Source organism: Magnolia sinica, chromosome 10 (genome assembly GCF_029962835.1).
Source record: "Magnolia sinica isolate HGM2019 chromosome 10, MsV1, whole genome shotgun sequence".
Taxonomy (NCBI): Eukaryota; Viridiplantae; Streptophyta; class Magnoliopsida; order Magnoliales; family Magnoliaceae; genus Magnolia; species Magnolia sinica.
The window spans coordinates 80740394-80745830 of NC_080582.1; positions in this window are offsets into that span (position 1 = coordinate 80740394).

Genomic DNA, 5437 nt, shown 5'->3' on the forward strand with positions numbered 1-5437 from the left:
TTGCCTGGGGTGTAGCTGTTCTTGAATCGACTTAGTTGCTAATTGGAGATTGTCCTGTGGCCGACCTGGACGTTCAGTTGGACCGGGGTTGAGTCATGATGTGACTAGCTCGGATTTGATCAATAGTTGACCCATGATTTGGGTCAGCATAATGCAGCCATTGTGGGGCTCTGATCGTCATCGGGGCTGTATCAGTCTCCTCAGAGGCCTCACCTCTCGGCTCGCTGGACATGTGGGCCTCAGTTAGGCTCAGTGCCTTAGGGATCGGGCCATGTCGATAGAATTGGTCCATTCTATAAGTCGACTTATCGACTTAGATTTTCTCCCCAATAGCATTTGCGGAAGCATGGCATGTATATTTAGAGCTAGTGTTCCAATTCTATATATTTATTTATTCACTAACATTCTCCATAAAATAAAACATGGCAATTCTTTTATAAAATACGATTTCTCAAATAACATGATATTATAACTTATTTCTAGCCTAGGCTATTGACCCAGCATCCTCATCTTAGATTGTTGAGCCTACTATTCAAACAAATTAATACCAATCCTTCTTGTAAATCAATTGTCGAACAAACATAGCTACATCCATCCTTAACATGCACTTTGCGGTCCATCATCAAATCTATCCCCATAGCCAAACCCACCTATGCCAGAAATTCATTGAATATCCTGACCCCAAACATCACCATCATTGCCCACGAGGTCTGCTAGAGCACCATCAGCATCACCTCTAGGTAGATCTATCACCTATTGTTGTTGCATCCTAAACAAACACTTAGTAAAATATGCAACTATTGCACCATCCATTAAAACACACCCCTCTTTCGCTTCATATCATATGCCTGTTGCCTATTGTTGTTGCATCCTAAACCAACATCGAGTAAAATAGGCAACTATTGCACCATCCATTCAAATACACACGGCTTCCCCTTCATATCATATGTGACACCACCCTCATCGTTGGACTGTCAACCATATCTGCCATCACCAATTTTCACCTGATTTATAGATGATTTAGATGTAAACCCTCAGTCAATCATCTATCTCTGTTTGAAACTTATTATAATGCAGCCCACCCTCGTCACCATCATCATCACTAATAGAGGTTCATTAATCCACTGGCCATCTCCTTTGCTTTTCATCCATAGTTGGAGCCATAGTTGTCTAATAAGATCTAATGTACCCTTGAACCAATTTTGCAACCAAAGTCCATCAACACCTCTAAACTTCATCTTAACAACCTTCGCGGTAAAATAATAATAATATTAGGAAGGAGGAGAAGAAAACAGCAGGAGCTAATCCAACATTGCCTTTGCACACGAGTTTGTGGCCACCACATTTGACATCTTTATACACCCACCCGTGTGAATTGTTATTATATGCATACTCATTAACAAGATTTTTTTGTTGCTTCTATTGGACTTGTCTACCATCATTGCAAGCCCATATTTAGGCCATCGATCCCAACATCCCAAATTTACCACCATTGTCGTCATCCTTACAATTATGACTTTCGAGTCAGTGGAGTGCTAATGTCTCCAATAGTAGATATCTTTCCCTCATAAGTATCACATCTCATTATAAAAGACATGATTTCTCACTTCATCCCTACAACCATATGTACGGCCACGTATGGTGAAGCCTAGTTTGTGGGAGTTTTTGTTGTATGTTCTCTCTTACGTGCGTGGTCTTTATAAGGAGATACACCTTGTAGAGAGATATCTCATTAATTCATCTTTTGTGACATTCATTTGTATAAGATTCCTTGTACAGGTGAGAGAGATGTAAGCTTTATATTTTTGTTTCTCTTGTTTATATTGAATGATAAATTTCTGTCGCTACCCCCTGAAGTATGCATATTGTTGAACCTTGTATGGTATTTTGTAAAAATGTTGATACTTTTTTTTTTCTACGAAAACTATTTTTTTTAAAATATAAGCAAGGAAATAAAATTAATACATTTTTTTTAATGAGACAAAAATATGAAAAATATATTTCAATACTGGAAATGCTATTATCAAGAGAAAAAACGTTTCCTTGTATTTAGATGAATCAAACCACCATTTTCAATCCATCATTGAAAAATGCCAGGGCATTTTGACATTGCTTGAGCAACAACGACTCAAGAAGTCACTGTGAGATTCTTAAACTCCCCACACATCTTTATTGACAATTCAATTTTCCATTTGTTTTGTCTATTGCAAGCAATATATGATAACATGTAGAGACAAGACAATATACGAGAAAGATTTTCCCATGAATAAGATAACGCTTGATTAAAAATTTGAAAGAGCTTCCATTTATGTCTCATTCTTCCCAAATAAAAGAGCTCTCTCGTTAACTCTCATGGAAGGTTCTTTGACTTATCTCAGTCACACCCCACACCATATACTTCACGCATATATAGGTGCAAACAGGAACAATAATATCATTCGTAAAAAATAGATAATCTCAGTAATTTCATAATCTAACTATTAAAACAAATTGTGATAACAAGGTTAAAACAATGGATAATATGACCATAAAAACAAATTGTGATGATTGTATTGGTGAAAGTTGTGAGATTCTTAAACTCCTCACACACATTTACTGACAATTCAATTCTCCGTTTGTTTTCTCTATTACGGGCAATAAATGATAACACGTGAAGACAAGACAATGCGCGAGAAATATTTACCTATAAATAAGATAACACTTGATTACAATTTTGAAAGAGCTCCCATTTATGTCTCATTCTCCCCAAATAAAAGAGGTCTCTCTTTATCTTTCATGGAAGGTTCATTGACTTATCCCAATCACACCCCATACCATCTACTTCATGCGGAGGTAGGTGCAAACAACAACAATAACATCGTTCGTAACAAAATGGATAATCTCGGTAGTTTCATAATCCAACCATTAAAACAAATAGTGACAACAAGGTTCGAAAAAAATGAACGAATATGAAAATAAATAAACTCTTATCATGAAACTTAAAATTTTATATAACAAACCTCGAGAGTGGTTATAAGATCTCTCTTAAGGAGGCTATTACGCTCATTTGGCGGTAGTTAGTCTTTAAAAAGTGTGGAAGCAGGGAGTCGTTGGTCACTCATGAAGCATAAATGGTTTATATATCATCGATTGGAGTTAGGCCGCAGGGAAGATTGATCGCAGTAGGGTTATCAATGGGCTAGGTTGGCTATGTTAGGCTTTTGGGTTGAGCTTGGGCTAGAGGATCAGGCTCGAGGCCCAGGCTCGAGCTCTAAATCCAAGCTTGTTTGTTAGTCAAGTCAAGCTTTGACTATGTACAGCGACCAATCAGATCAGCCCCTCTAGGTTGTTTAGGGTCCCCACAGGGCGTTTTGATAATTATCATCGAAAAAAAGAAAAAACTCTCATGTCGGTACATGCAAAACTCTCATGCCGGTACATGCATCCTCTTATCCCCCCCCATGCTGAACCCTCCCTTCCTCCTACCATCTCTGTCTCACTTCCAACTCACATCTCCCCCCTCTCTCTTGATGATGGGGTTGGTGATGGAAGGACTCTAAATACTAGAGCGTTTCGGGAGGTGATGTATTGGATAGAGCATTTGAGAAGGGGGTGGCACATTGCTTTACACACTTTAGGCATGTTCCCCCTTTCTCTCTTCCCCTTTGATATATGTCTTTGGGCTCGAGTTGTATTATTTTAGCCTGTCACAAGCTTGGGCCAATTTTGGGCCTACATTGAAAAACACGGGCCTACATTAGACAAAGCTTGACTTGACCCTAAGCCAGCCCATTGACACCCTTAATATGAGTAAAGCACACTGGGTTGGCAAATTGCAAGTGGAGGTTGGTTACAGTGGAGAGAGAGAGAGAGAGAGAGAGAGAGAGAGAGAGAGAGAGAGAGAGAGAGAGAGTGTAAATGGAGGTACATGGCCTCTTAAGTGTATTTAAATGTGAGTAAATGCATAAAAATGAAATGAACTGGGAGTGAATAAGCCTGCAAATGAAATAATCTATCATAAGAGATATTTGAAAGTAAATTGAGTGAGATGCCTTTTTGGGCTCATCTGGAGAGTTGCACAAGTAAACAAAGGTCGCTACGCACACATGACACACTGATGATACTTCGAAACAATCCAATTATTGACTGCATCACCAAGAGTAAACAAATAGGATGATCCAAATTGCCCAAAGGCTGCCCATCTAAATGGACAATTAAAAAATATTGGCAAGTTGCTTGTTCATGATCCTTAAGTTTATTATCCACTTCAGACTTGAAAATCACTTTTTTTTTTGTTTTTTTTGTTGGCTTGGGATATATTTTAATGGGCTTATTATAATCATTTTGTCAAACACCATATATTTACATTAATTTAGAATATTAAAGTCGATTTGGAATATCATAAAAATAAATTGAAAAATTCCAATACATTTTAATTATTTGCATTTATTCCCATTTGAATCGCAAATGCATTTCATTTACTTTCATCCAAATATAACTTAGTCATTTATTTGCAATTCATTTATCTCTAGTTTTACTTTTCATTTATTTTCATTTATAACTGTAGAGCCGTCTTAAGCCAGTATTTGAACAAACAGAAGAAGCCCTTATTTGAAATTAGAATACAAATAAACTAAAACATAAGATTTATTGTAGGTTGTAATATCTTTACACCCTGCAAAGCGTTTTACGTACAATTTTAGGCATCCAAATAACCCTGCAATTCCATCACTAATATAATCCCTCGTAATTTACAGATTTTACAGGCATCCAATCGACACCTTAATAAACGGGCCAACCAAAATTTAGCCAATTTCACGCTTAGGTGGCCCACATGATTGACGGGCCCGGTTCAACCCACGTAAACCGAGCCCACACACGTGCCGCCTTACCTCCTCCCATCGTAAAATGACCTAATTGACCTCTTGGCTGCAAAACCCGGGAGCGAATGAAATGAGACCCGGATCCACCAAGGTGGGTAGGATCCCCGACTGTGGATGTATGTGACTACATCCACTCCATCCATTCGTATGGATAAATCATTATGCTGAATGATCCAAAAAAATGAAGAAGATCCAAATCTCAGGTGGGCCATAAAATAGGAAACAGTAGTAATTGACGGTTAAAAACTTCTCAAGGTCACAAAAGCTGTGAATCGAGCTGATATTCATGTGGTCTCTTCATCCAGATCTTTGTGACCTCATCAACAGGTTGGATGGAAAATAAATATTCTGGTGGCCCCCATGAAGTTTTTAACGGTAGGGATTCAAGCACTATTGTTTCCTGTGGTACGGTCCACATAAGATTTGGATCTGTTTAATTTTTGGGATCGTGCATTAAAACGATCTTTCAAAACGGTTGGACGGTGTGGATTTAAGGCACATACATCACTGCAAGCCGCGCAGTTAGGGATTTCACCCACCTCGGTTGATCCGGGGTCGCACCTAATCCGCTCCCG